The sequence below is a fragment of the Zea mays genome, chromosome 7, assembly GCF_902167145.1.
Source record: "Zea mays cultivar B73 chromosome 7, Zm-B73-REFERENCE-NAM-5.0, whole genome shotgun sequence".
NCBI lineage: Eukaryota > Viridiplantae > Streptophyta > Magnoliopsida > Poales > Poaceae > Zea > Zea mays.
Genome location: NC_050102.1, coordinates 99,272,654 through 99,281,044, shown reverse-complemented (window position 1 = coordinate 99,281,044; position 8,391 = coordinate 99,272,654). Strand labels below are relative to the sequence as shown.

The window sequence follows — 8,391 nt, the reverse complement described above, 5'->3', positions numbered from 1 at the left end:
AGTTTCTTTTGAGTACCATCATTTGAAAATGTTCATGTTTCATGAATTTCATATGTTGAGTTTGAGGTTTGATTATGTTACTCAAGTGGTTATTATGTGGAATGGGTGGAAGTAAATGCCTAGCACATTTTTATTTGGGAAGAACTCATGATGTTGTCATGCATAATGCACTCATCATCCATTGCATTGAAGTTTCGTCGCGATCTTATGGTCCGACCGTACCGGTACATTGAGCATCATATGTTGCCCGAGAAGGGGTATGGTGCAGCTTCATATCCTTAGAGATATGGAGGCAGAAGTCATTATTGCATTTGTAGCCATGTGCATTCATGGGAGAGGTGTTGAATCTATTATGTGGATGTGGATAATTTGGACTTGTGCATGGTGATTCTACTTGGCGTTGAGCTTTTAGTGACTTGTTTACTTGCTGCAATTTACTGTTCAAAAGAAAAGAAAGAAGTCCTGAACACGTGGTTGTGTAAGCACAGTTGATTTACAATGTCCTATTTGTTGTTGTTATGTTTACTTGCTGAGATGTGTTATCTCACATCTTGCATTGTTTGATGCAGGCACCTAATTTCTGCTTTGGGAATAGAGGGATATAGCAGCACGGCCACTACACCTTTAATAAAGAAACCACCATTTAATAATGTTGTTAATCAGAGTTGGACAAGTCTAGTGAATTGCTTTGTTCTTGGTTGAGCGTTTATTTTGGGGTGGGCTGAGTTTCTTATCCCATTTGTTTTGCTTCAGTTGGGTCATAATTAAGTTTTGCCACTATTGCATTTCAGTTTCTACTATGTGAATTATATGTCTTTATATCTTGTATGAGCTTCATGATTCCCCTCCTTGTTATGCTTGTTTTCAAAGGAGGTGCTGCCGGATTTTGCTATATATTCTTTCTTTATTACTTCTCTTGTGTTGAGTAAGTTTGGTGGGTAGTGTTACATGTGTTTCTATATGTGACTACATGGTGCCTTTTAATTTGTTCATCAGTTTAGCTAATGAAACATAACATTCCTTTATGAATTTGGATCCTATATGGCCAAAGGCTGGTTCGTTGTTCTGATATAACTCCTGAAATCAATTAATCCTTTATCAGATTGTTATCTTGTGGATTTACATGAACGTATACCCCTAAGGTCAATGAGAAGAGCATGTCTACACCTTTGGTGTCGTGCTTCTTGAGCTGGTCACCGAAAGAAGCCAGTAGGTGAGTTTTGGGACGACATCAACATTGTCCATCGGGTCAAGTTGATGACAAACACAAACAATGAGCAGATAATCAAGATTATTGGCCCTAGGCTGTCGGCCATGCACACAAGATCATTCATGTATTTTGTGTCGCACTTCTCTACATCAAGGAGCAGAGCATGCAATGGCCTACGATGCGGCGTGGAAGGTGGTGAAATGCCCAGCAAACTTGCCAATCCAGCTGCCGGCAAGGAGATGAGGTTCCCGGTGGCGACAATTTTCCACTACACAACCGAATTCTTCAGCAGCAGATGGATCTATTGAAGCGCCGTGTGACAAAGCCACCAAAGAGCAGCAACAAACAAGCTCAAAGTCTTTGCTAACCACTAATCTCATAAAGCTTGAATTTTCTCATTGCTATGTTTCCTTCTCCTAGCAAAGTTAAGATGTTTGCACATTTCTAGCTTATTAGCTTATTAGGGCTTTGTGTGGAATGTGTTTGAACAATGATCTTATTTAAACAATATCAACATGTGTGATATATCAAAACCGTATCAATGCACGGGCACATAACTAGTAGTCTATTAATAAGCTATGAAATATTGGAGTTACACATGTGAAGCATACTATGTTACTTTGATATAGATTTGGACATTGTTTCATGAGTAGTAGACCTTGGACTTGGTTATTTGTTATAATATAGGCTAGGTGATTGTTTATTACTGGGTCCATGACTATTAGAAACCATGTGTTCAACGGTAGCCCACTTCAGTTATAAAGGGACTCAAGGATCACGAGTGAGATTCGTACGCTGCACGCGAGTTGGCAGGCTAGCCGCTGGGCTCAACCATGTATGGAGGTGGGCAACTAGTTGGCCAGAATGAGGCACACAATGACATGAGAACGACCTGTTGATGCAGAGTGACTACTAATGATTGTCCGTCAACCAATCAACAATGTACTTCACTTGCATATCCTTTGTTTTCAATTCTAAACCTGATCAATGACATGCTACTGATTAATCTTCTATCATCTATGTTCTTGCGGACTATAAGAAGGGACCAGACTCCTTTTTAACTCGTATCATTCTAGGCCTTCTGGCTAAGATAAAGTGTAGCATGTCAGCTTAATATATGATATGTGGACCATATATTTACTTTGATATTAAATTTGTTCTTATGGGTTCTTCATAGCAATTTTGGAGAAAAATAAGTATAAGGTTTAACCTCATATCTTCTTTCCTTCGTGTCATGTGTTCCTATGTTTTTTCCTACACATAACCCTCTCGATCGCGACATAACAAACCCTCGCTTGATCGTGACGTTCCGGTAGTCATAAATCCCTTGTTCACCTCCGCCTCAGACGTGGTGTGGCTACAGTGCGTGTTGTGCCGCCGGTGCTACGAGTAGTCGGACAGGGCGTTCCACCCGCGACGCATGTTCGCCGTCGTCCCCTGCCGCCATCTCAACATCGACGCTGATAATGTCGACGCTGATGGGTGCGACCGACGCCACGAGACATGCTTATACTAATATACTAGTCTTTTTTGATTGGTTTCTGTGAGGCTTGAGTTGTCGCCAATCGGAGTGCACATCATCCACCACTAGTCACTCGAGCGCGCGCCAGCGCACGCATGTAAGCTACATAAAGAACAAAAGATTGTGTGATGTAGCCAAGATTAAAAGAACATATAGGTCAGGCATAATATTCATGGGACAAACACTATATTGTCATATATTTACATCTAAGTAAGTTGCTCGTCACTACATAGTAATAAAGAATACTTCCAAGTTGTTGATCCAGTATTTATTGATGGAGTGATCATGGAGTTTTGTTAGCATCACAGTCATCCAAATTACAGCCTAAACCAAGCTCCATGCGTCTACAATAGAAAATTGGAGTCAAATATTTGTAAAATTAATTGGTACATAGTAGAACATTACTTTATTGATATATATAAAGAAAAAATGTGTTTCAATACTTGTTGGCAAATCATATGCATGATAATTTGATTTATGTGTTGATCAATTTTGTTGGAAGTAATATTGCAGTAGAAAAACAACAGTTGTTTAGTAAGGAGGGACAATAAGATATATAGTTATATAATAGAAGCAAATGTGGTTCCCAAAAAAAAAGACTGGTGTGTACCAGTTATGTCTGTCCTACTACTTTTGTGATGCATGTTGTCGTATTCCAATGGTAAGCCTAGGTCTTTGTAACGCCCTGAATTTGAGGGGTATAATTTTTCTTCTCTGATACTCACCAAATTAAGGCGTTACTCTCTTTTCTCTTCCCGTTTCGCTCCTTCTTCCAATTTTCAAAGCAGCATAGTGATTGGTGTCCGTATCACGTGTAAACAAAAACCTAAGTTGACTGTGGTTGTTGCATCATGCCGAAGCATATTTCTTTTATCTGATGTTGTGTTTAATCGCGCGCCATCTCGTTTCGGTTTTTTATTCGCGTTTTTCTTTCGATTAGTGGTCGTGTGTGCAGTGGATTTTTGGCCCGGCCCGCGGTCCGGCACGTGACCCAGCCCAGCCCCTAGCGCCCCCACCTCCCCCATGCGCGCCCCCTCCCACTCTCTATCTCATTTTCGTTTCCCACGAAGCAATTTCCCTCTCCCTCTCTTCCACCTCCTTTGCCCTAGGTGTAATCCGGTGGACGGTTGCCACGATCGTCGAGCCCCAAGGTGAGCTTCCCCCCTCTCTCCCCCTCTCCTCTCCCTCTTCCTCCCTCCCCCCGCGCTCTCTCCCTGGCCGCGCACCTTCCTTGGCCGCGCGCCCTCTCCCTGGCCGCGCGCCGCCCCCAGCCGCGCGCCTCCCCTGGTGGCGCCCCAGGCCGCGCGCCTCTCCTGGCTGCGTGCCCCCGACCACACCCCCTGGCCGTGTGCCCCCGACCGCGTCATTCCCTGGCCGCACGCGCCCCTGGAGCCCTCCCCTGTTCCGTGCGCGCAGTCCCGTTCCCGCGCGCTTAGCCCTAGAGTGTAATGTTTAAAATTCAATTTGATTAGTTTTAATTTTAGTTTAATTTATGTGTTGCGTCGCACAACGATTCAGTTTAATTTTAGATTATTTAGTGTGTTGTCGCGCGCTTTAATTCGTCGCGCGACGATTCAGTTTAATTTTAGATTATTTAGTGTGCTGCGTCACGCGCTTCGTCGCGCGACGATTCATTTTATTTTAGATTATTTAATGTGTTGCATCGCGAGTTTCGTCGCGCGACGATTTATTCTAAATTCAGTTTAAGTGGCGTATGTCGTTGTGCGATTCGTCGCGCGACACTTTACGTTATTTTCATATTTAATTCAAGTGTTTCGTTGCGTGACGATTCGTTTAGTCTAAGTATTGCGTCGCGCGTTTCGCCCGCGCGATGACTCATTTTATTTTCATCTTAGTTTGTGTGTGCTGTCACGCGCTTCGTCGCGTGGCAACTCGTCCTAGTTTCCGGTTTAGTTCGCGTGTGCCGTCATGCGTACAATCCTTTTAAATTTACCTCGAATTGTTTATAATAATTAAACGTGTATCGTAACTTTATTTTATGCATAGCGTGATTGTCAAATTAATATGGTTATATTTAGACAAGTACTTTAATCCATAACTGCTTAACATAATCGCCTTTCGACCGTTGTTTTCTCTTTCTCGCTTAGTCATAGGTGCGAGCCCTGCGCCAAGTGTATGCTTATTTGTTATATTCTACTGTGTGGTGTATTGTTCTTTTGTATTAAAATTGTGGAATGTATGTTTGAACTCGTATAGATAACGGTCAGTTAGCGGAGTCCGAAGGAGTTGCAGGTGGAAGACCCTGAGCAGCAGCTAATTGGTGAAGGCAAGTGCCCCTTGACCCATCTATGTCCTACTCATTTTATAATTCACTCCCCGCATTTACACAATTTATACCTAAAGATTGAGTAGCTTTTGTTTATCATGTCCTTGTTTATCTATGTGGGTTGGGTTATTTTGGTTTAGCTTTATGCTAGTGCTTCACCCTAATCAATGAACATGATGAGATTATTAATGATACATTGTTTTCCCTTTTGATTATGATAATGATATTGTGACATTTAAGGGGACTCGAGCGGTTTCTCGAGTGCCTCTCCGTAAGGACTGGTTCGTTGGATGACCACCCGGGAAAATAGTGCAACCATAAGGGTGGTATGGGACGCCCTTAGCTGAATAATTAGAGGAACTGGGGTGTAGTTCGCTTCGCCATCATGTCGTCAATGGGGCTCGGTATATGCGGCTCGCTTTGCCGAGGGTGGATTGCCCCTTGGGGAGGAGTGCGGTACATTTAGGAAACCTAACGGGCGGCTATAGCCTCAGGAAATCTTTGTAAAGGCTACGTAGTGAAACCCTGCCTATTCACCTTGGTAGTGTTTAAGGGTTTGATCAGCCTGAGGCAAAAGGGAATCACGGCTTGTGGGTAAAGTGTGCAACCTCTGCAGAGTGTTATGAAACTGATATATCAGTTGTCCTCACGGTTATGAGCGGCCTTGAGAGCTCCATTGATTAGAGATACATTGATCAGAGATGCTTTGTTCACAGGTGATGATGAGGATAATGTTGGTTTCTATTGTGATTATGATTATGGTATATGGTTCCTGGTATCCTTTCCGTTTGGAAAGGGTACTTTTGGGTTAACAACTTGGGTTAATGCTAAAACCTGGCTCTCTACTAGTAATAATAATCTGACCAACTAAAAGCAACTGCTTTACCTCAACCCCACATAAAGCTAGTCCACTACAGCCAAACGGGACAATTGCTGAGTATGTTGATGTGTACTCACCCTTGCTTTACACACCAAACCCCCCAGGTTGTCCACATTGCAACCACTGCTCAGGAGAAGATGAAGTCGTGGTAGAGGACTTCCAGGAGTTTCAAGAGTACGATGAGTTCTAGACGTGGCGGCAAACCCCCCAGTATGTTGCCTGTGAAGGCCGTGTTTATCTACGTTTCGTTTTCGTACTTTGGTAATTGTTAATAACTATGTGGATGTCTCGGGCATCATGATGTAATCAACTATTAACCTCTTTTATGTTATTATTTGAGCAATATGTGATGATGTCCGGTTATGTAACTGTTGTGTATGTGAATTGCTGATCCTGGCACGTACATGGTTCGCATTCGGTTTGCCTTCTAAAACCGAGTGTGACAGTCTTAGAGGTGAAGGTGTGAGTTTTCAAATGCCAAGTAGATGCATGGGTTATGAGCTAATACATGCAAATTGAAACCTATGATTTTGCAAATGTATAGTAATTCTATGTTCATATTAATTCAAATGTGGATTTGCATGGAAAGTAATGATGAAGAGTGCTAGAAATACCTTCATGTTTATAGTATTATTCACTTCAAAAGTTTTGTTAGCACTTAGGAAATTTATAGAGGTCTAGTTGTTTTGAAAGTCATGGGCTAGAGTTTGAAAAGCAAACCTTTTTGAAGGAGACTCAAAAGCAACAATTTTAGGATTAGAGTCGTCTAAACAGCTTGTTTCCATCTGTTAAGTAAAGATGAATATATGTATCAATGTCAATTCGATAACTGCATGTTAATAGTCATGTAATCTTTAATTAAAGACTTACTTGTGGCGGTGTTTGTTTTGAGAAGCCATCTTTTTTGAAGCAGATTAGCATTTGTTGGCCTGCATGTAGCAAATTTAATAGATTAGAGAAAAGAAAATGAAAAAGTGGGGAAAACAATAAAAAGAAGATCGGAAGGGATATTTTTTCTAAAATATAATTATGCACAATTTATATTACATGATGTGGTGACTTAGTTGAGAGGTTTGACATCATTGTGGATGGAGAATTGTGTGTTGTAGCTGTCAATCTCATTAGAGTGGTTGGATAGATAATATCCACATTTTCTTGTATTTGTGGTAGTGAAGAGTCTCTTCCATATGCTTCTAGAATTGATATAAATAAGGAATATCTAAATAAGAATCATAGAACGTTAATTTAAAAAGATTTCATGTAGTGCAGATTATATTATTTGATGCAGGGTTTCAAATTGGTCATTTTTTACGGTGGCATTTTTTGGGTGGCTAATTAATCGCATTGTAAAATATAATAGGGTATGTACATATATATTTGTATACATGTGTGTGTGTTCGTGTGTGTATACATTTATATTTGTTTGCATACATACATATGTTTATATGTATAAGGTGTATGTATGTATGGGCACACAGAAGAGATCAGCCATCCATGTGTGCACAATTAACACGGTAATATGTATGGATATGTGTCAATGCATTAGTTTTGTAGTAGTAGGGTACCACTCAGTAGTAAATAGTAAAATATAGTAGAGTTTTTTTCTTTTGAATAAATAATCTAAAGAATTCCATGCATGTTTTTTATGTAGACGGTAATTTGTATATAGCACGACAAATTCATGTGTGCAAATTGTTCTTTGATTGTAGGTTACTATGTGTGGGGGACAAATATCCCCCGGGTCCACTGGAAGGATAAAAGACCTCACGAAAGACCCAAAGGCCCAATAAATTGTAAGGTCATCCCTCCGTGGGCCTGGAGGAGAACGACCAGTGAAGCAGATTGACGTAAGGCCGGATCGGTGTGAGCCCAGACGGCCCGATGACTTCGAGCAAGTAATCACAACAGTGACCCGACCTTCCCGCACTGGAACCCCGTACAACGGAACCAAGCGAGGATGGGTCGGCGGAATTATAGGAGGATAGATTCGTTTGGTTCACTATCATTTAGGCGCATGTTGTTATCATATCCACATGTAATGCCCCATGGTCGAATATATAAGGCCTAGGGGGCACCCCTTCAGAAGGATCAATCTCATTACCCAGCCATCTACCCCAGCTCTCTACGTCCATTGCACTAGAGAATTCCCTTGTAATCCGCCACATAAAACACTCCCGCCAGGACGTAGGGTGTTACGCATCTCTAAGCGGCCCGAACCTATACATCATTGTTCGCAGTTTCTCGTGCGCCCTGCACGAACCATCGAGTTACAGTCGGTAACACCGTCCTACTCCTAAAAAACACCTTGAGGGGCAACCCCGGGTGTGCGGTCGGACCCAAAACACCGACAGCTGGCGCGCCAGGTAGGGGGTGTGTCGCCGATCTAAGCTAGCTCAATGGCCATCACCTTTTATCACAAGATCATCCTCCGCCCCGGATCCGTGTTCTGCTTCGGAACTATCTCATCTGTAGCAGACGAGGAAGGAACTCTA

At 42.1% G+C, this 8,391-nt stretch overlaps 1 pseudogene; it reads left to right on the top strand.

Moving 5' to 3' along the window:
* Positions 1-2,274: 2,274 nt before the first annotated feature.
* LOC111589900 (uncharacterized) lies at positions 2,275-2,440 on the top strand (annotated as a pseudogene).
* The last annotated feature ends 5,951 nt before the right edge of the window (positions 2,441-8,391 follow it).